The sequence below is a fragment of the Bombus fervidus genome, chromosome 11, assembly GCF_041682495.2.
Source record: "Bombus fervidus isolate BK054 chromosome 11, iyBomFerv1, whole genome shotgun sequence".
Classification (NCBI taxonomy): Eukaryota; Metazoa; Arthropoda; class Insecta; order Hymenoptera; family Apidae; genus Bombus; species Bombus fervidus.
Window position 1 is genome coordinate 11,210,233 of NC_091527.1, and position 24,930 is coordinate 11,235,162.

Consider the following 24,930-nt stretch of genomic DNA (forward strand, 5'->3'; position numbering starts at 1 on the left):
AATGTATATGTTATGCTTTAAATTCATGTTAAATCATATTCGCGTTAAAGGAAAATTGCTGGTGATGCGCTATCTTTTATTATTTTTTTCCAGCGACTTCAATAGTCGATGGAGATTGTTTCGATAGATTTAAACGCTGCTCATCAAGGATCAAGCATACAAATAATGCGTCAAATTTGCATAAATCTAAGGCTCGTTGTCCACGAAGCGTTAGTCTACTAGACGTGACTATACGTCTATGCCAGTGTTCAGAGTACGAAGCGTGCAGTAAGATATATTTTATCTCATTATTGAAACGTCGAGCCGCGAGGAAGACGCTTTCATTCTATATCGAGAGATTCGTTTATAGCTCCAACGTACACCTCGCTACTGAAAATGTTAGCGCCAGTGGTCACGATGAAAACGCGTAGCGACGAAAACAGTTCGTTGCTGTTTCGTGGACAGATGTACAAAGGTCGTTGCATAGAAGCATAGAGAAGCATCTAATACGCGTCTATGAAGCGACGCTTCGTCGACGGTGGACTCGAAAAAGGGCTGTTAGAGTGAGCTATTAGGAGACGTAATTAATTTAGGCCTTGCTTTGAATAAAAATGTATTGCTTATCAGGGTACTACGATATCTCAATTTCTTTGTCTTCCATAAAACTGTAGGATTATTTATATAGAACTAGATGATACGAATTGAACGAAGAAAGATTCTAAATGAAATATCGAGTTAAGGTAACGTCAACTTACTTAACTTTTATAGTAAAAGTGAAGTAAGACATAGAACTAGTTCTTTTAAATTATGTAATTATCGTAACGCATCTTTATAAGTACCTGAGAAAATGAGTAAAAATTTTGGATTGTGACTGTCCACACTGTTACATCTAACACGTATAGACGTTAGACGTAATGCGCGTTAATTTGTATTATGATGTTGCGTACAGTCACTTAAGTGTATGTTGCTAGTAGATTTATGATTTCCATGGAACAGAAATGGTTACGTTGATACAACTTCGCTTAGAATGGAACGTTAAGAGTTAATTTTCTATACGCGAAATACGTCTGTCGCGTGGGTCGTGCATAGCTAGCTTCGAGATTAAGTCACAAGACAAATTTATAGATTCACGTTCAAATCAAGAGTGCGTAACATGAATATGGCAGGTTACTATTTTCCTATTCGTTGGTCAATTGAAAAGACCGATTCGATCTCAGTTGTACATATTTCATGCAAACTAAGCACGTATTTGAAGTGGCAAGATAGATCGTAAGATTGGAAGCATTTTCTTGTTGGCTGTGATGTAAATTTATTGGTTAATGCCTTCGTTATTTCGAAGAAAGAAAGAAATACGGAAATCAAGTGTTGCTTTTACAAAAAGGAAGGTTAATGTTCTAAGAAAATTCTCGAACCAAATGAAAATTTCTTACGCAATTACCTTCTGTGATTGGTACGTTATGCGTTACGTTAAATATTAAAAGGAAATTGAAACTATTAAAAATTGTTTAAAACAATCATACCCATATTTTTGTTTTTCGAATATCTGGAAAAATGTATCCATTTTTTATTGTTTCCTTTACACTATTTCACCTTTAATATTTTATATATTCTTGCATATTCCTGCACATACAAATTTTTCGTAAGTGCATCTGCAGGCTAATTATTACTGCCATCGTATTTATTCAATCGTTGTCTAGCAATAATACAGGAAATATTCGATAATTGCACAAAGAGATCCTCTTCGTAATTACATGGTCGTCATCCCTACTATCGAGGCGAGGTTCACCTGACTCACCGCGAAACTCGACGGCTCGCCGCGATCGAGTGGTGTAATATGATAATGTTTCATTTATTCCTTAATAGATTATTTCTTATATTCTTATATTTATATTAATCAATTCTGATACGTTCCTCGTATTTTATTTCTTTTGTTATATATTCATCGAAGATTGCGAAGCAGCAATTATTGTTCCACAACAGCGTGAATATTTATCCGGTGCTTGCATATATTATTTTGTGTAATTGACTTAATTACATTTTTAATTTAATTTACCTACTTTCACAAAAACCAGGCAATGCTCCGCTTCGTGCATCGACGCGTTCACCCATTAGAGATCGTATTTCAATCGACGTAATATATTAAGGGAATAAAGTGAGGCCAGATAGCGTCTAATAAGCCTCTGAAAGACCAGAACAAAATTCTCGATACTTGTGGTATGTGAACAATATACATGCAGTTTCTTCTATGTTCAAAATGATACAGGATCAGTTCTATTCAATTTTACTCTCTTAAGAAGAAAATCGAATGTCTGGAACAAATGGAACAAATTGAAGTTATTTATAACAAACGTAAGAATTGTTTGCTCGATATAGAGTACTTTTTTAAGCTTAAGTCTATATATATATATATAGCTTTTAGCTGTTACCAATATCTCCAGTTGTTCCTAAAAAAATTGTTTGAAATAGATAAAGTATTAAAAAAAATGTAAGAGTAGTTCAATAAAAAAAGCTCCAGCTTTCGTTCAATCTTTGTAAACATGTAAAAGACGGTCACAAAATTCAGATTGTGTACCAAAATTGTTAACACTGGCTCAGATTATAATCCAACACAAACTATTAATTTACTTATTTTACAAAATAAATGAAAGATGAATGTGTGAGAAGCTATTGAATGATCGAGTTATTTATTCAAATGTATCTTTAATTATCTCGACGAAGGCATTCGAATTACTTTGCAATTATTCATTCTTTCTACAGTATCGTTCATTCGAAGTATAGAATCTCGTTTCTTGTCATTGTTTTTTCAACAATTCTATATCTATCTCTCTGTACCGACTCTTTCTGTATTTTTATACCGATATATACATAATCACGCGTCAGCAAGACAAATGTTCCATTTGTATTTGCTTATTTTTCATTATGTGTGCAATTGGCATGTTCGCTACTGACTATGGTAATCGCGAATTAAACGACCAAGCGAAAAAGTACGATTAATTAAGATCGCTACTCGTGATTTAGTTACATTGTTAGAGGAGTCAGGCTTCGGTGATTTCTTGCATATTGACCTTAAAGAACGTACATATATACACATATAGCCTTCTATAGATAGCGCTGAAATTCTCTCTTTCTTTTTTCAATTACTTCGTATGCGCCTGTATTGTTCTGCACTCTTAATAAATATACGAGGCGCATGCTGTCACATATATTGCACTTGAATCTCCATGATAATTATGTTGCGAGAAACCAGTGAGTCAAGTTTCCACTTTTAGCCTTCTTATGTCCATTTGTTTTTAATTTGTAGTAGCTTAATGTAATCGTATTTGCAAGTTGCATGCAGTGATAGAGATCTTAAACATACTATATCATGGATATATTATAAACTTTAATTATCACATTTCACGTACATTTAGTTATAGAGAATTAAATGTTAAACAAGGGGTAAGAATAAAAGAAGAATTTTAACCAATCTGTTATTACACGAATTAGTCATCGTGAACTCATTCTAATAGTTTAACGCACAAATGTTTTAAATATAAGCTCATTGCACCATATATTTTTTTATCACATTCTGAAACTGCAAAAGAAGTCTTTTGCTCTTTTTTGTACTTGAGTGTAATTTCCATTTTCCTATTTGCTATATTTTCCAAAAGTATGTGCTATTTGACTATTATGAATAATTTTTATTTTCTTCTTTTCATATATACTTATATACTCTATATTTATCCTTTTCTTTTTTTTTTTTTTGCTAAAGATAATATATATTTTTGTACATCTTATTTCTTACCTATCTATCCGTACATCACTATCAGATTTTATCACTATCGACATTTGCGACTCAATTGTTTAAATACTTCGTTCGTTTATCCATTGAAAGGATGTCGCTTCAAAACTATAAGAACAAAACAAACGTGACATTCATTTATGCAGTATAAGAAAAAGGTGATAATGATAATGATAATGACTGCAGTTAGTTAATTAAATTACAGAACGATTAATTAAACATCCACGACTAGTATTCATATACGATACAATGCATACAAATGTAACCACATGTATAGGCCTCTATTGATATTAACACAAGGATAAAAATGATTAATAATACGTCGTTACGGCAAAGACTCGTTTTGCAGACGATCATGACTGATGACGTTTCTTGAGCGTGAACAACCGCATCAACGATAATGCTTCGTGTCTGCTTAAGATCACTCTGATTGACGTTAATTGTAAGCATCGATATACACTACTGACTATAAGTCACTGGACGCTTAATAATGGAATATTAATTTGAAAAAATACAAAATATGTTTTGAAGATTGTTATCGTAAAGTTACCTTAATAAACATTATGGCTAAAGTTTACAAGTTTCTGAGAACGTACGTATTTCTGGGAATCTATGTGAGTCATGCACATCGTTTCATTTCCTTCAAAGGCTAACCTTTTCTATTGGAAGAACGTGCACGCAGATGTTACAGTTGTATGTTAGTATGTCACACGCTACGGAAGGCAAAAGTTGCTATTATGTAAAAACAGATCGTTTTTGTAGAAGGTGAGCTTTTACGATGACCAAGTTAAAAGTTCACGAAGAGGAATCAGTTAAATTTTGTATATATAAATACGATGTTATTTATTGTTAATACAAATGAAACGAAACGTTAAAGAGCGTGGAATTGTTAAGCAAAAAAAATGGTTAAGACCAACACACTGGCAATTTGATTTAACTTGTTTTTTCCGGTTAAAATTAGAGATACCTAGAAATAACTAGATAAAGATTTCTTTTATTCTGATATTTTTTTAAAGTACACTTTTGCTATGTCTTAAAAACAATTCGCTAATATCTTAGGCAGAACACAGAAATTTACTTAAAAGACAAAAGCTTTTAGAACAATTATATTTGCTATCTGACTAATCTTTCTAGCGCAATCTTCTTCTTAATGGAATGACTGTCGACGTTTTGCTTATGCACTTACGGATCGCTGTAGTTTACTTACAATTATAATATATATTTTAATACTTTACATATAATACCTTATTATAATATCAAAAATGTTGCGAATTTGACAAATATATCTCTTTTTAATTTATACATTTCGATTGATCCCGGCGTAGTGTCCGATTCCTGTTAACTTTCACATTATGCAAACTGTTAATAAGTTCGTACATTCGCTGCTATTAACGCATACGTCGCGTTGTCTTGACGATGTGAAACTTTCTTAGCTGCTTGACTCTGACACGATTACCGGCATTCTGAGTTATTGCGTTTTAACAAAAGTATTGAGGAAGGAAAATAAGACAGTCCAAGCAGCTTACTGTCGAGCCTATCCACACTCTTTGCAAAAATGTTAAGCAAACGCCTGCATACCACATTGGATGAGACAATGACGCTTCCAAATCATCAATTTGGATTTAGAAAACGGCATTCAACAGCTAGACGGGTACACCGTAATTTTTTTTTAAATAAATAATTTTTACTTTTTTCCTCTGTTATAAAGAATGTAAGATGCGATGTTTGCCAAGTAACATCGTCTACCAGTCGTTTTGAACAGTAAATTTTCGATAAACTCCACGAAGAATTCGGATGTCATTTACTGCACCTACGGCCGACTGCGCGCGGTGATAGAGACCAGTCCTCTTAAAGTGGAGCCACGATGCAAATGGGTTAAACAAGCTTTTGATAAAGTATGACACGTTGGACTGCTATACAAGTTGAACAAAATTTTGCTTCATCGATACTATCTAATCATGCCTCCTTACCCAAGCAATTACCTAACAACTTAAGGTTAGACTTTTAGATGTTACAACTCCAGTTTTCCCTGTTGAGGCTGAAGTACTATAAGACAGTGTACTTGGACCAATCTTATACTCTATCTATACGACAGACCTATCCACTTTGGCCAACGTCGCTACAGCTGCATTCGCCGATGATATTGCAGTTCTAGCAGCGGATGAAAAGCCCGAAGTAGCTTCTTCAGTCCTTCAAGAGCACTTGGACAAAATTGTGAAATGGTGCCGTGAATGGCATATTAACATAAATGAAAGCAAATCAACGCATGTTACGTTCATCTTACGCAAACGCATCGGTAATACTAAACAACGCAATAATTGCAGCTAACATTGACATCCTACAGCGATTCCAATTAAAGACGCTAAGGCTTATCTGGTATGTAACCAATGAAGCCATACATAGAGACTTAAGAATACCAACGGTTAAGGAAGAAATTTCTAAATTTAGTAACCGCTACCGCACACACGTTTGACTAAGCATTCCAATACTAGTCACCCAGTTTCTAATTTATTGAGATATGTATCGAAAGAAGTAATCTTACCGTAAGGTTACATATCATGCTATGGAAACACGACATCATAATTATTAAAAATTCTCCGTGAGAATTGATTGTAATATTTTAACCCCCCTCCTCACCCTCGAAAAAAGAAAAAAATATTTAGATTCATTAATAATCAATAATATTTAAAACTTAATATTTAAAATAACATTTAATCAATAATATTTAGATTGTTAACGATTTTTTTTTTTTTAATTGAAGCACGAAAGGATTATTGTTAATACGTATTATTTCCTGTCGTTTCGTGTGTTTATCTTATACTGCGTGCGTGTCGATGATCTTCATTGCAGGCTTGTGACACTTGATAATAACCGTGAGCTCATTACACATGGAATACGAGGCCATATCTAGATTTTGTTGGCCGGTAAGCGTGGCCATTATTACAGATGCTTTGAGAGCTTGCCGCTGGTTCAGAAATTTTGCACGTAATTTACCGATGCGAGTCTGTAATTACGATCGGGTCGAGAATCGTCCGATACGAAGAAAACGGCCCTGAGCTCGTAAAGTAGGATCAAGAACTTCTTGTAAAAAAGAGGAAACACATAAGGTACAAAACAGCCTCTGGAGTATTTTCGGGACAGAAATCGAGATAAATTCTTACACGACAAGACTTTATTCATGAAACGAAACTTGGATACAAAACTGAGAATTAGCTTAATTATTGGTTGTTACCCTGTTGAGGATATTTTAACGTGTAAGCTGCGAATCTTACACCTGTCCACGGATACCAATTATACCGTTAACTTAGCGGACCGGTGATGAGGTTCAACTTGGAGAATATTCACTGTCTTTGAACGGAAAAATTTTCGGAACGAACCCACAAACCTATGAATCGTATTTAATATAAATTCGATGTTTTCCATTTTCCTTTTATTTTCTAGTTATCTCATTCTAAAAATGTTATTTCAATTGCATCATACGATGGTCCGATAGATCTATCGCTTTGTATTCCAAAAGCAGCATTTCCAAAAACTTTAATTAACAATTACCTATCATAATATAACGTTTAAATAACGTATTTGTTAGAGTTTTCCTGTAGATATAAGGAGAATATAGATGTCCTGATATACTTATACGCGATAATTATAGCGCATAATTACTGTTCTTCTTACGACGAGAAGTTATTTTCTTCTTGAAATTACGAACATGGTTTTACATTGAATTTGATTAACAGTATTTGGTGAATTCTTGCTCGGTTGGACGAAGAAACGAATTTTTGCTAGCAGTATTATGGTACACAGGACAGCAGCCGAAACCTGAAATCGACACCGAATTTTGCATCGCATCAGTGTGAAAGTGACCGCGGCAAAACCTGTTTACCACGCGACAGGTGTCTGCTTATGATTTATCGAAGTGCTTGCATTCTCTTTTCTTATTTTTCCCAAATGGGGCGTGGCGGCAGAGATGTCAATTGCGTCATATTTTATTTTTACGGCAACCAGCGTATACCTTGTTGCTCCGTTTTAATTAATCGCCATATCGGGACCTGGTGTAATTAATTAGGGTTTCCAGCAATATCGTATTTCGGGAGACCAAGCTGAGACTTAAATCGGTGGTCATTTTAAAAGGGCGAGAGATACTCCTTTTAACGTTTACATATTGTAAACGTATTAATGTTTTTATAACCAACTTCATTATCCCATATATTGTAGAGTGCGAACAAAGTTGATTTTGGAACAAAATTATTTCGTTCGAAAACTCGTGTTTGAGAAAATTGAATTTAGAAATTTAAAACTTTACAAAATCGAAAAATTTATCTTTCCTTTCATTTATGTTTACTATACTTCGTCTAAAAAAGTTAAGTATGTTACTCCATTTTTTAACGGAATGTTATTATTTACTGAAATTTTGCGGTAAATCAGGGCTAAGGAAAACGCTCATCTAGAGGCACAAAGAAATTTATTTTATCTTCTAGTATCTACAACTTTTTTATTCATTTTCATATTCATAGTTGAATAGTAGTTGCGAACCATTTTCATTTTGGATCATTGAAGCGTGTGATTTTTAAAGCGTGACTTTTTTTATCCTGGAAAAATTATCTCCAATGAATCTACGAGTCCATTCCACAATTTCTTCGAATATTTTCCTACGAAGAAAAAAGTGCTCGTTCGTTCGATAAAATATTCTTGTGGACTTTTCTATTCGTACAATTTCAATATTGAGTGCAATCATATGTTTTATTAATATTAGTTAATATTTTATTCATAACGCGGCATTCAGCCAGCGAAGTGTGAACTTGCAGACATTTTAGAGCAAACATTTGATTTTATAAATCTCTTAATTTTCTTGAATTACATCAGTCGCATAAAGGTTCGCATACGATGTAAATTATTATTATTATTTTTTATATTAAACCTTATAAATTCCTTGCAATTTGTCCATTCGACAAGTTGCTATGATATTGGATCGGTAACGTTTAAATGCTGGTGAATTATTAGCACCGACAAATGTTTGTATTTTGAGGATATCTCATAAAAGTTTAGAAATTAGATTCGACTAAAATATGAGCATTATTCTGTCGCTTCTTTTTGTGCTTATGTATTTCATGTTTTTCCAAAAAGCTGTGGTACACGTTAGTACTAAATAAAATTAAATACTCGTGATAGAATTTTACTCATAATTTTATCATAAATCTGTCTTATTCTTCATTGTTAATATACATATAAAACTTTTACTACGAAAATCAAAAAGATAGTTACGGTAGAACTTCGTTTATCTGAAACCCGTTTCAATAAAATTTTATTTAATATCTGGTTAACTGTACTCCGATCGACTAAATTTACTTATCTCGGTGTAAATGTTGATACCTCGAGATAGATAATGTACCGCATAATTTTTTATTTGAATCTAATTGACTACATGCAATCATTTCTTTATCAATTCCGTTTTATCGAACAGTATTACAAGGTGGATATTTCCTGGAAAAATACCAACCGTAATTATTATTACCATTGGGATTAACAATCAATTTCTGTCAGTGAAAATACTCAGGTAAAAGATAAAAATATTCAAGCGTTTAAAATGCAAGCCGGTAATGTTATCGAATCAGGTTCCGCCGCTGAAAAATATCAGTGACAAATTTAAACGTGTGGATTCAGCGAGAATATTAAAATTATTCGACTTGCATACAGTACTTTCTACATATAAATTCGAGTAAACTCAATGACGTTGATAGAGGTTGATCGCTTATCGACCTCGAGATATCCTTAACGGAGCGTACGTTCGAGCTTGCATAAAAATCGATGATTTTTTGAAAGCGTAAAGCATCTAAATTTAAAATTCTTCAAAGATTCTTGGAACTCGTGTATATGGTATTCTATCAAAGAAGAGTCGATAATATCTTTCGTGATGCAGAACGATATCCAAATGTTCTTTGACTGTGACAGCGAGCTATATAATGCAATCCAGTATTCGTGTTTCTACTAAACTTCAGCTTTCTTACATGATACTGCAAGGTTACAGCGTACGTTCTGCGATACGAGGCGGTTAAACATTCAACCCAGCTCATATTTTTCACCGAATAATTGCAGCTATTCCAGTCGTTTCGTATTTCATAGGAATTCTAAAAAGATATTTCTCAAAGATAAACTTTTGCCGACCTTAGTAATTAATTTCTACTAATGAATCGCCATGCAATTTGATTGTGTCTCATTCAAATAACTTACGAATTGCGTTATTCGTTCAAAATTTCCGTATACAAGGTATGCCTTATGATTGGAGTATACATGTATATTACTATAAAAATGCTTCGCGCAGAAATTTAATTAATCGTACTATAAGTCTTACGTCTATTTCCTTTCTATATTAATTCAAAATTTTATAAATAAATTATAAATAAATTTTATGAGGAACGCCCTTTAAATTTTTATTTCGAGCAATAATTACTAGACTAAATTAATTTGATACAAGCAATTTTTCTATTTATGTGCTTGTCACTGTATATTCACTTGATTTTGCCTTATGCAATTTTTCGCCTATCTTCTGTCGTGTTAAAGATATTTACGTTTGATTCGATGCAAGCGACGTTTTTTACGTATGTAAATCCTATGGTACAAATATTATGGTCACTATCACGTTATACTTCTCTTATCCAAGTTTTACAACAAATTAACATTCTTTTCGAATACAAACGTAGTTGTTTTCCCTGAAACGTCAGGTTCTGTCAAAATGTTTATTTTTGTCGAATTATATAACGCGTTAAATAAGGCTTTCTGTGACAGAGTAACTGGCCCGTTTTACAATATCATTATCTTTGTTCCTGTTTGTATTTCGCTCATATTTACACGTAGCATAGACTCAGTTCCATAAATCTTGCTAAGATATTTAATCAATTTATCATTGTTATAGCGGTCGATACGTCTCTTCGGATAAATTAACTGGCATATGTCGGTGAATTCTATTTTGAATCGTAGGTAGGTGCTGTATGCAATACAGTTAGTAATTCACTTGTTCCTAAGACTGACGTACGTTTGCTGGGTCGCCTTTTGCATGCAAGCGTAGTGTGTTGACGCGCACGTATATTTGCATATGTATCGCGTGTAACAACGAAATAAGTATTTCTTTTAATATCCATTTTGAAAGATTCAAATTGTTTCAAATTTCTGTTTCAACGAATACCAGAAACTATAAACTAAAGAGTTTCAAATAGCCGTAGCACACGGCTCGTCGAATTAGCGATTAACCCGACTAACTCGAAAATCTTTTCGCGTATGACAATAATCGCTTAGTATCTGTATAACACAGATACGACGAAAGTTACACCGGCACAGCTTCGCGTCGCCGCCAGAAGATGATGCATATGCGTGTCCGTGTATCTAGAGGCCAGCGCAGTGGTTCACGCCGCGTATAGCCCATCTCTGGCTGCTGGCAAGTCTTCATCAACGTAACCATTCGTTTCGCTCCTTTAACGCACACGCGCGTACATAGATATACGCGGTGTACTTTTGCAACAGTGTGCAAAAGTTACAAGAGTTACTCATTATTGGCTACTGCACGAAAAGTAAAGAGAAAATCCGAATAGGCGAACTCATTGGTACAGTCTGACAAGAAAGTCGCGGTCAATTCTAATTTTGTCAATGACGCTCGGCTAGACAAGAACTGCGAAACATAGCGGACAACTGTGACGATTTTACGGAAAACGACACGAATTCTTAATTCTTCGGTGTAACTGGAAAATAACTGGCTCGAAGCTTTAGAATGTTTCGTGAAATTTCTGTAATTGTATTATACATTTCATAGAAACAATATCATAAGCCATGATTTTCTAATTTCGATACTGTCAACTTACTTAAGTACTGGGATCTTCTATTCTCCTCATATGGAATTAAACTCTTCGAATTGTAAGGCTTACAAAATAAATTGTATACGCTGATTGATACAATGATACTGATGTACAGCGATACATCTTGTTGAGATTTACAAATTTCGTGTCACGTTCCGGAACACGTTCCGTGTGTATCAAGAGTTCTTTTTTTTTTTTTTTTACTATTCATTAGGTGCACTTACGGAATAAACGAAGAGATGCGATTTGATTCCTGTAGATAACGCGAAAGGAGCCTACGGTGATCGGTAAGATGACGTTGCATGTGATACCCTAATGAAAATGGTGTAAACCGTGAACGAACGAGGAAAATTAACCTCGTAGACAAGGATAGGTGGAGTGTAATCATCTTGCATGGTTGTATTTGTTAGATAAGGCGCTCACTCGCGAAACAGCAACGCTTCACCTCCCAGGAAACTTGCTGACATGAAAATTATCGCCATAAATAGAAGAAAAATAATTATGGAAATAAGCGCTTCTAGGTTGATCTATCTATATCCTATGCTATTTTACAATATGATGTATATCTTTGTAATTTGCTAAAACATTTTACATAAATCAATTGATAAAACTTTCTGGAGTAGTTGAAATATTGAAGCAGAAATTTTCCCCATGCATCTTCAACTTCTTTAAAGTGATTGTTTATAGTCGTCCACTGTAATATGTTATCAACGACACAGTTGAAATTATAGGTTGAACATTATTATTTTTGGAAAAGATTGGTTTGTTTTTAAAATGTTGATACTCATAATGTTTTATTAAAATTTCGATTATCTTTTTATGGAAGCCGAGTTTTGAGTTTTATAGAAAAAGAAGAACTTCGTTTTTTATTGGTAAATTCTCCTAACACATTAGATAAATTCCATATTAGTTATGCCATCATGTTTCAGATCCGATCGTGTAATTATCAACAAAGTAATAGAGAATTTCTGTATTTTCCTTCGCGATAACGTTATGCAATTTCACGGATTTCCCCGAACGCATCTACACTATACAATACAATACAATTTTTTAATTGAAATACACTCATACTGATGTAAGTGAAATTCTCATAATTTTAATGCAAATTGTTATACAAATTTCGTTATATCTTTATAAGTGAACTGAAAGTTCACGAAAGTTCATGAAAATGAATTTAAAGACGTAATGCCAACTTGAGAGATTCTACGCGTTAGCAAAGAAAGAGAAAAAGGAATTATATTTTGTATGTAAAAGATTCTTGTGCAATTCTTATGCGATCGTAGCGCGGTGTCAATGGGTCAGTCGCACGTATGGCACACTTTTAATCAATATGAAATGATGTTTCAGTTACGTGTAAAGGTAGCAAACACATCTAAATCTAACCATTGTCGGCTTGTAACCGGCTCGCGTATGTATCAGCTATATCGCAAACAGCAACGGCATAAAGTTCGATACGCGCTAAGAAATCCTCGATTAATTTTCAAAGGAAAATTACACTTTATGATGTTCGATTACTCTAGATAAGAGGCGATAAGTAAACTATGTCGAAAGTTAAATGTATAAATATATTTCTTTAATATTAGCTAATGCATTTAGTTTGATAATCATGTCTCTTACCGAACTTTGTTCTTTTATAACTTTACTTAAAAAAAGAGCCGGATATCTCTAAATATTTCAATATATTTTAAAAAACAAAAAACAAATGCTAGAAACAGTATTTTAACTAAAAAGGTAGGATATGGCCTACTTTCGGAAAGCATTCAGTTGTTAAAAAGGGGGAAGCGTTCGAAACTATAAAGTTAGTTTTTAATCTACTTGAAAATGACGCGTGGTCGAAGTGGCGGCTCGTATTTTCATTTATGCAACGCCACTTGCGACTCGCGGCACACGAATACTGAACTTTGATACACTGACAACAACCATCGACGAGCTGCGCATCCAGACGCCGTTTCTATTTCAAAACGTTGTATGCTCTCAGTTGAGTACATAGTTACACACCGCGGCGCGTCTAGCAGACGATTATTTTCACGGTCACGTAAGCAATTTAATGAGCGTACCGAGCACCCAGGGATAGAACGAGAAAAAGAGAAAGATGGAAACACCGGCACCACTATGTCAAATCACTATGATTCCGCGTTCATGGACCAGAATCAGAACTGGAACTGGTTCACTCGCAAACTCGCTTGCTCTTGTTCATTTTAGCGGTGAATTAGTCCCTGACGAAAGCCATTAATACGCGGTCAATTTGTATGCCGCCACTCGATTACGCTTCAACTTTTCTCGTCTGAATTAACGACTTCGATTCGTCGGGTATTATGCTTCTCTTGTTCTTGTTAGAATTTCGTGTGTTGTTTCATAGCTACCTCGTAATTCCTGCTTCCGTTTCTCTTCTCTATGTGTGTTTTGCCCGTGTTTTCTCGCGTTGCTATTTCTGTTCCTCGGGATATAGATTAATGCTTTTTCTTACTTTTCTTGCCGCAATCCACCGTGCAAGTATGTTTTATACAAATATCAATTTTCGTATGACGCGCGAAAGGAAAATGATAGTTTTTACCATAAGCGTACTGTTCTCTTTGACGTGTGTGGTAGAGCTTGAATATAAAATATCGTGTCGTTAAATATCCATAAAGCAGCAGAGATGAATTGAGTAATAAATTTGTTCGAGTTTTTTTCAATTCAGCATTAATATATTTTAGTAATAATATATTTGTATTTCTTACGAATATGTATTTAAATACTTAAATTTGTCGCACGATGTACTTTAATATAACTGCGATAGTCGATATATTTTACTAATATGTGTAACTTCGACACAAAATATCAATCATTAAAAGACAAATGTGTATTAGGCGTTAAACGATTATCGAGATATATTCAAACATTTCTGAAAATTGCATAGCGATTGTTTGCTATTGTGTGAGATTCTACTAGCTGGAATTAACTTGCTAGAATAATATACTATGTTCAATTGGCAAATCGTTTGTGGCTATGGCCGAAGAAGCTTTTCTTTGAAGCTATTCTGGTTGCTGAATACTACCAAGTATTTCGTAGATTATGCAACTATTTCTGTAACGATAGAAGGATAGATTCTTCCTTTGCTTGCAAGCATATTAACATGTTTTTCCGAAGAACTTTCTTTAATCGTAAACGTAAACTTTTCTACGATACTCTATTCAAGGTGATATTATTTTCTTCTTGCCGATAAGATAAATATTTTATTTATATAATAGATATCTTTCTCGGATATTTAAAAAATTTTTTTTTGAGGATCAAACGCAGAGGATTAAAATATGGTAAAAGCAATAAATCTTTTGCTTGTTAAAGAACATCAGTATCGACGTGTCCTGTTTTATTTATTCGATTCTACCTATCGCTGATACTAATCGCTTTTAAACTCTTCCCCACAGTCTTCTCCATCAATCCAGTCTCTATCGAACTCACAGGGAACGAAGTCGACTATGAAATAACGTTTTATTACTACCATGACTATTACAAATTTCAAGCGTTCTCGCGTCGAGGACAACGACTATGCCATGGATCAATTTATTGTGCACAACGCGCAAAAATAAAGTACTCCGTGAGTGGTAGGTGATTTTGTTTTTCTTGTAACACTGCCACGCCTTGCTTCCATCATTCCAAAATGTTGTATTCATTTTACATCGGGTGGACGTCGTTCAAGGCGTTTCTTTGATCTTGCGATTACACTCGACCCATCTTTATAAAAATGGTTTTATTATAGTAGCTGGATATACCAGCGGTAGTTGCTTCGTAGCGTTTTTCTCTCTTTTTCTTGAATTAATCGATAAGGTGGATCGTTCCTCAATTTGATTTTCGTGTAGTTACGAAATTAAACGTTAATGACGACAAATCGCGTGATTATGGATGTATCGATTTATTATTCGTAATAATATAAATTACGTTTTACTCCGTATAAAGAATTTAAAACGAAAAAATATAGGATTACGACAGGGATCGTGATAATAATTTAATATTCAATCAATTAAATTAGACTCGTGTGTAATGTTCACCGATTGACTTTTGAATGCTTTGAATCATAAAAAAGGAATTTAAAATATTCCACTTTACGTGTACAGACATCCAATGTCAACAAATAATGTTCACTTTTATTGAGATCGAATTAAGATTATACGTATAATCCCATCCTATCTTCACCATACGATTTTAATTATAATTATTTATACACTTGTAATATATTTAGGAATATGTATACATTGAACACTGATTCTACAATACTGCTGCTATATTGAAAAATAGTAGCTAACTACGTTGAAGATTAAGAATTTATTCGATAAATATTCAACGAATGTTCATTTATATTTTAAGACCATAATAATTGTTGAGCTTCGTTTTCGTATCAAAAAACTAAATTACATTATAATTTGCTAGATTTCAAGTTTGTTCATTTTATTTTATTTCGTAATTAAATTCGTAGAATGTATCTAGTCACTCGTTCGATTAAGGTTTTCTTTATGGGGTTTCTTTATTTATTCCTGGAATTCCTTCCAAAGAAAATGTAGCCGGTTTAAGCGAAGATCGATTAAAGCCAGATCGGATAAGTGGGATTTCATGGAATGGTGTAACATACGTTTAATAAAAATATAAAATATACGCATAAATATATGCATAAATAGACGCGTTCGAAAAGAAATAATCTTTAAAAAAATAAATTACTACTTGAAAAATATCCATAACCGACATGACAAATTGTTTCGTCTATGCGAGTTAATAGGTTGGAAACAAACTGGTTACACGTTATTCATTCGTATCAAGTCAATGCTATCCAGTAGCTGCAGTGTAGCGATCCTCTGAAAGTTGAAACGTGGAAATCTTCTCTTTAAATATATACGATAGTTGAGAATCTTCGAAGTAATATTGTCGGGTATATCCCACAAGCATATTTTTATAATTATAACTTCTTAAAATTGTTATCATTGTAAATTATTAATATCATTTGCAATTATTAATTCTAAATCACACAAATGAAATTGGTGGTAATTTATATATCGAAATCTATCTAAAATTATAAAGAAAATCACAGCTATTTGAAAATATAATCGTTTTTATCAAAAATATAAATGTTATCAGGAAAAAGTCCTATTAAAGAGCAATGATTTGCTATATCAAATAATGTCATGTGTAAAGCACTCGTTACTATCAGTTGACAACATATGCGTTAAAAATCGATTTATAGATAAGTTACAAAGTATTACCAAGGAATTATCGCCCTCCTTCGAGGGAAGAAAGAAACAAGAAAAAAAATAGAAAGGAAAATTTCACGCCTATTTTAATGTAATTAGATACAATCATTATAATTTCAAATATTTTCTAAAACGTTCAGCATTCGTGCGAATTATTTCGCACAAGTGGAATATTTCTCGATTATACTGCCTATAAAGTATAAAGCTTTGTGCGTTATATCCGATGATGTTTCTCTTACGAGAAGTTGAAGTAGAACGTCCTGTCTTGCAATGAAAAGAAGTCGAAAGAAGGCGCGCGGAAATGTAGCTCAGAGGGAGCAAAGATTCGTGCGCGATTGAAGTGTCACGCGAAACCATCACCAGCCCCTACAACCAGAGAATAACTTACATAGAAAGTTTTTAATCGAGTTAACGTTTTTAATCAGATATATGAGAAAGATGAATTTTTATTAATAAATGATAACAATTGGTTAGAAAAGAGCAGTCTAGACGTAATCTGTCTGAGAATTGGCAATTTTTACGGTAGCCTTGCGTAACTGAAAGCTTAAGATTAAACCAAGACGAGTGATAAAGCAAGATACGTTCCGCATCTCGTTAGAAAAGGATGCTATGCGACATGCGCACTGACACTACGAACGATGGAATTATCGTCGGTGTGTTTGCACGAGCGATAGTTACTTGCAGCAGGTAATCGAAGCAAGTTGATGTAAAATTTTCTCGAATTTATATCGTTCTTACGATTTGAGATTTCTGAGAATGTAAGCCTTGTCCAATGGAAATTATATCTCCATAGCTTCGCCAATATTATAGCTACGTAGCTTCGTTAGTTGCCGAATGACACACTTCTATGTATACACATTTATGTCTGTTTTGCGTTTCAATGTGATATTTGCATCTTTTTATGATTCTTAACAATACGATTGTTTTTTTATTCCTTCTTGCGCTTTTTTCTTTTTAAAATACAACATATATATATATATATATATATATATATATACACATAATAGTAGTAGCCTTTATGTATGCAAAATGTTTGGGCAAAGTGCTAAAATTTTGAATTCCAGTTTAGAAAAGTAATTTTTGATTGTGATCTTAGTTCCTTTCAATTTCTGCGTCGAAACTATTTTAACTGCCAACAAATTAATTTCTAATTTATGATATTATATATCCATATGTGCACAGAATACACTGAACGAGCAAAAAGTTATACAAGATAAAATGTTATCGTTTTAAAATAAAATATTCGATGCAATAACGATTCAGTTTCGGCTATACGAGAGTTAATCAATGCCTACGCAAATTTCTGATTTCGATCGCACCGATCGATATCGTATCATTCCCATCGCTAGCGTACGGTTTCCTCGGGGCGATCACGTCTCGTGATCTACTAATTGTAAGTGTATATTTCGCTGTGTGCAGCCGATTGTGTTCTCTTACGCTCTTGTATTCGCATAGACGAGAGTGTAGAACGTACATTACATGCATAGAAGAGTTGGATTTCCTTGACATTAGCCGCTACAATGTACGTTACACTCGCTTATCGCAAATGCATTCGCGGCCAACTATAGCACGCGTATTTATCAAGCGAAATATTCAACCGTTCTGTCACAACTACAATTTGGAGCGCTTTATCTAATACTTTTTATCAATGTTATGACTTACGTACATCCTTCACAATGCAATTGATCGGGCTTACGTAATGAACATCACGATCATTCAGCTGTTTTTGTGCAGTTTCACCTAACTATTACTAGAATTTTATGTATATACGAGAAAACAATTATAAGCGATTACTTTCTTTGTTTTTAGTCTGGAAACAATTATAAAAAAATGAAAAATTTTCTACTACAACTTTTATATATATTTAAATCTTCGCTTGCGTGATCACCATACATCCAAATCGAATTGAACCGGTTGTGCTAGTTAATATGTAAATACCCTATAATTATAAATTAGTAACATTATGCGAAAACTGGTTTATAATATTTACTGCTATATTAGTATAATATGAAATTTGCAACAAGTGTCTGGTGTTCTTCAGCTGTATTTCTTTACATACACTCGAGGCTCTTTTTACACGGCTTTTTTTCAACACACGTTATTAACTTTTGCACGGTTTATTTAACATGTTTTCGTTGTAGTTATACGACTTTTTAAAAATACGAATAAAAATATGAATTGTGCATAGACATTCTCATAATCGATTTCATTATAATAATACAAGTCATGGATGACGTTAACATTTTTACAACTGTGATTTTTTACACGTTACGTTTGCAGAACTGTATCTACTTCTCAGCGGTGGTAGCGTGATTCCCACACCATCCCGTGCTCTACAACTGTGCGTGCATCGGCGCAGTTTGCGTAATAAGCCTGTGATTATGCGAAGATAGAACGCCTCGAGTCAGTCTCCGCATATATCAGTCGCTGTGTTATGAGTTGTTCGTTGATTCTTATAACCAATTCATTATTATCGTTTCTTCCTTTTCTGAGCAATTTGTAATACTAGTGAACTTTTTCAATATCGATTATTTATAGAATAAAAACATCGTAATAAAAACAGCGAATCGTTTGAATCGTTCGACTGGCAAAAGAAATTATACGTTCTACGTAAAATTACGCGCACGTGTCGATTGTTCATCTTATTACCTTGAAGAAAGACTGTCGAGTTTATACAAATTTTATATGTTTTTTTGTACAAAAGGGAAATGTTTTTATTGTCACGTACAGGTGTTTATGTTTTCTAAAATATATTGAAAATTGATGGAAAAATAAATTTCCCTGAAAAACACCATAGGTAGTTAAGGAAATAATATCTCAAAGCGAAATCTTACATTTGCTGTTTTTTAGTTTAATGTACGGTATCCAGCTATCGAGAAATGAAATCGTATCAAATGAGATTGTAAATCAAGTTATAACCCATTTCACAGCGGTTCGATTTCTCTTATTCGATCGAACAAGATATTCAGAGACTGCTTAATAAATTTGACGATTAACACGTCGCTTATCATATACAAGATTTATGTTTTAACGTCCAACTCGATGATTAAATATCCGTTTACGAGGTATGTGCTACTTTTAATCTGATGCGAACCAAATAATACTAGTACCGGTTGTTCGAAAAAAGTTCGTAGCAAAGCTTCGAAAAGATTTACAAGCAATGTATCTCTCATGAAATTGGTATTTTATTAAACAACGTATATTTTTATCGTGCTTATTGGTAACTTTTAACTATCTATTGAATATTTTCGCAATTATTTTCACCTCCTTTGAAAACATTCGTCTTTTCCGAATAGATCGTTAGAAATAGAATTTTGCAGAATAATTTCAAACTATTCAATATGTTTAGGAAATTACATGGAACGTGAATTTTTACATTTTGTGGTAGCACGAGATATAAAAAGTAGCATTCATAATTGTGCTCTAATTGCGTTTATCTCGAGAAATGATACAAGAATTACTCCATTAAAAGTCTCTATCTATATGTAGAGACTTCCTCAAATAGACCATGTTTCTCGTACGTAGATGAAAAGGCTTGATTTATTAAAGAATTATACCAGAATTGTCTTATTATAAATTTCCTGTGTTAATTATAAGAAAAAAGTTAGAAGAAAAAAAAATACAAAGTCACAGAGGCATAAAATCTGGTTAGTCTTTGTATATCTATGTATATCGAACGAATCATTTAAATTTAAACAAACATTTGTTATTAATGCTCCATGAAACGATGAGAAAACCATTCGCTCGCTTATTCCGCAGTTGAAACTATCGAACAAACATTTTCAAAACATTCTTTCGGATGTTCGATTTCTAATTCGGCAAACTAATCGCCGAACGCTAAAAGATTCCTCGTTTTCGCTTGAATTTTTCTAAAGAAAGGAAAGAACAGAGCATTCGTTCGCTCGATTTAAACGCATCTTTAGACGATTTCTCAACAAGCGATACTAATTAATCGATATTGACGCTTCCTTATATATAGTTTCATAAGGTGATCATCGGTGTATCTTCTTTTCTAGGCCGCGTACAACGTACGTGAAGACCCTAACGATACATGTTTTATCCATCTTCCGGCCGAGAACAATATACACGATGCGTTGAGAGATAATGATTCCTGCTACCGATACACACATACCTATTGATAATGATCTGTGCGTCTGCCGAATACTAATTAATTTTGGTTATTGTGCCACGTGTACGTATTATATGTGTACATTGTGTTGCTTGCAATTAAAGATGAAGAACATTTGCTTTGCCAATTATTAGTTTATTTTAATTACCACCGACGAATGATTAATGAAATGGATAAGCTGATCAACCTATTGGGGAAGTCTAGAGTTTTTATACTTGTAATGACTCCCACCGATGAAATTATTTTTTCTGTAACCTTAAACTGCTACAATCTCCGATCGTTCTTATTCTTTTTTAATGAAACGTATGTTAATTACCCTAGTAAGTTTCATGTATATCCAATGTTCCTTTTCCTCCTGCCTTCCATTATGAATTTATATGCATAGGTTCAAGTTAAAGTTTTAAGATCCTTCAGAGTTAGTAACACTTTTATAAGCGTCAGGCGATAGCTTTTTTATAACAAGTATTCGGGAAATGGTAAAGACAATAAAATTGAAGTGTATGGTATTCCTTGCGATATATCCTGTAGATGTGATTAGTATCCTTCTATGATGGATTTAAATAAAACGATCGTAGAATTAAATTAGTATGTGACTAATTCCTAATTGATATATGTATAGTTGGGTTACAGGTACCAGAAGAGCGTGGATTAGATTCAAATTAATTTTAACTCCTTCTAATCCTGTTTGTTGTAATCCGTATCCTGTTTTGACAAACTCTTTAGGTTCGACAGCATTAATTTATATTGCACATACAGTGGAATATATCGTTTCATAAATTAAAGAGAATATAAATTATAAAGTTGAAATATTAAGTAATTAGGGGAACTAGTGGGACGTTATAACAATTAGAAAAAAAACTGTTTTGCATATCGAACAATGTGTCTGTTCGTAATTTACACCTGCGAGTGTGCATTCAAATAGAAGAAAGGAAGGCATATCGAAAGCTTCTTATAAAACAGGCAATAACGTATTATGCTTTATTCTGACTTTTAATTGACATTAGCGATATTTGCACTGCGGATATTTACGCGAATTCATAGTTTTATAAATATATCCAAAACAATGGGACTTTGGTAGAAAATTGTCTGACTCTACCGAATATTCTAAAGAGTGTTATACTTTCGATATTTTATATTTTCTACATTATCTTGCTCATTCTGTGCATTTCATCATCATTAAATTTTTACTTTTTATTATATTTAATTTAATAAAATTAATGTAGCTTTTGGAACAGAAATTATTGAATCCCTATGTGGTCAGAAATTTTTACACTCCTCTATAAAACGATACCATCTTTGATACTTTCCAGTGAATTTCACGTGACCACCATTAGCCCTTATGTTATTAAGAGTGACTGTAGTTAAGTATCATCGAATAATCGTTCTATACGAAGGATGACTATGTTTATACGTCGTTGAGCGTTCGCTGTGGTTGGGAATGGTCATCGTTACCATCGAAATTTCTTCGTACAGTAATACAGTTTGGTTCTCTTTTGCTTTTCTTCATAAAAGATACGAGATCGAGTGGTCGAGAATTCTTGTTCCGTAAATTGCGGAAAAAATAAGGTATGCGCGCTATCGTAAAATCAGTCTTCGAGGAAAGAAAAAAGAATCGAGATAAAACATAAAACCATCTTCTCCGAAATTAAAGCCGTTGAAGGCAAGAACTTAGGTCGGAAAGGTGAATGTTGCCATATCGTTCAACGCTCCTTTTCTCCTTAGTCTCTTTAATTAGCTTTTGTCGTAACGACTTGTAACATGGCAATAACGTAAATTGTGAAAAGAAAATAAGGAAGTGAATGTAAGAGCAACGAGATAAAAAAGTGAGTTGTAAGAAGAAAGGAGAACCTCGTGTTACACGTTATTCATAAAATTGGAAATTCGTACGCGCGTATAATCGATTCAGAAATCACAATGATCAACTTCAAAATTGAAAAATATATACAGAATGGTAAGGTTACAAAAGCATCACTTTTTAAAATTTACCTTGGAATCTCCTGTTACTTGTGTTACAGCTCCACGATAAATAAACTTATGGAAGTAAATACAGTAAATTACAGTTAGGTTGAAGAGATTCCTTGATAACTTTGCTGAAGTCTTTGCTACTTTTTAAAAAATCAGTTTCTTATTATCTTCTTAAGTATGAAGTATTAGTATATCTGAGACATAATCGAGGCATACGCCTTTCAACCATTTCTACTTCAAAAAACGATATCGTATATTCAGACAAAATATAATACCTGAATTTTACGAACGAATTGTTACAAATATAGAATTTATGTTTTTCAAACAACATATTCGCTTCTCGAGTCACTTAGTCGAGTTCCTCATTTTCGTCTCAAAGATGATAAGTTTTGGGATTTCCTTTTTCTCTTAATTTCAAGGAGACTTGACGATAGAAAAGGAGTGAAGCAAAAGAGGGGTAGTGACGAAACGAAAGAGAGAGGAAGTTTAAATGACCCGAAGGCATAAAATGGTAAACGGGCCTTTGCACGCCGGAGACATAACAGCAGGCGAGCCGATTTATATGCATTCTTTAGCTCGTGCACGCACTTTACGATATGTAAAACTAAGAGGGCCGGTATTGTGCGGCGTCGGTACCCTGTCGTAAAGTGACCGTTTGAACCGCCTCAACTTTGAAAGACTTTCGAATAATATGACAAGTTTTCAGCCATTTCGTGCCGACTTCGGTTATTATAACTTCGATGAACAAGCTGAAAGAATAGTTTCGTATGATGCAACCGGTCACTGCTACCTCTACTTACGATTTTATTTCATTGTTTTAATGTTTTTATTGGCGAATAATTTATCATAATGAAATTAGTACCATATATTTTAAGAATATTTTTAAGAACAAGATATATATGTAATAATTTGGAATAAATTTTAATTTCTTTTTTTTTTTACGAAACCCAATCAAAATTGCAATCGTTATTTTTGATTATCCTGTTTCTTTTGTAACTGATTAGTTCAAATAATCGAGACTCTACTATACTACAATATAAAACAGATTACAAAGATAAGTAATTGAAATCGAAGTGTACGGTAAACTGCAACCTCGTAGAAAGATTGGAAAATTTATTTCTTTGAAATATTCGATTTCGTTTCATAAATTGAATATGGAGTTAAGAGGTAGCACAAAAAAGCGTGTAATTTTCTCCTGCATTGCGATAAATCGCTCAACTCGGCTATTTATACAAATGGTTCAATAGTCGCGTATAAAACATCTACACGGTTGGATACACTGTGCACGGAACAACTAATTAACCATTGAATCGTAAATGTTCGACGACGCCAATGACCGGTAGTTAATTCAGAGCTTTGAGACGTTTCACAGCTATACGATCACAAATAGTAACACTCGCTAGACGCAGTTGAATTTGTTTCTACGCTCCGTGTTCAGCGGATGCTTCTAATAATATTAGCAGTAACATTATCAGGATCCTCTTGCAAAGTTCAAATAATATTATTTGCAAAGTTGTACAGTTCATGAATCATAAATTAGGAACATTACTATAGTTTCTTATAGAACAGTAACATGGTTATATACACAGTAATAAATAAACTGTGGATACTTATGCAAATTTATATTTTCAGAAACGTAATTAAGAAAGCGTAATTGAGGCAGAAATTTGTTATAACAAGTTTTAACCCGGTCATGCTCGATTTCTTTCTAGCCTGCGAGAAAGATATTTATCGTTTAATTAATTAAGGATTTATTACAGTACGATGTTTTAACAATTAGTTGATAATTTTTCAAGCGAAGCTTATTTGTCTGTATATATCCTCGTACTTATGAACGGCACTCGTATACTATATCTTCCAATAAAAAATTAGAAATAAAGATAGAAATCAATGTTATATCGAATAAGTAGCGTGTGATTCTTGGAACTTGTCAATGTGACGCACTGGGCCACGTGACGATAACTAGTATAGCTACGTATAAACAATAACACAACCGTGGGCGAAGGGAAAGAAAAG

At 33.5% G+C, this 24,930-nt stretch overlaps 1 protein-coding gene and 1 long non-coding RNA gene across 9 annotated transcripts in view; both read left to right on the plus strand.

Annotated features, from left to right (window-relative positions):
• Dsx (transcription factor doublesex) overlaps positions 1-24,930 on the plus strand; it is a 109,409-nt gene that overhangs the window by 45,166 nt on the left and 39,313 nt on the right. The window contains exon 8 of one of the 8 annotated variants that reach the window (XR_011801120.1): positions 15,009-15,185. The exons of the other annotated variants lie outside the window; for them this stretch is intronic. The gene's annotated coding sequence lies outside the window, so the exon portion shown is untranslated. The remainder of the gene's footprint in view (positions 1-15,008; positions 15,186-24,930) is intronic. 8 annotated transcript variants of the gene reach the window in all.
• Positions 10,382-12,253, plus strand: LOC139992470 (uncharacterized). The gene is made up of 2 exons (XR_011801122.1): positions 10,382-11,770; positions 11,861-12,253. It is a non-coding gene; the product is annotated as an uncharacterized lncRNA (long non-coding RNA).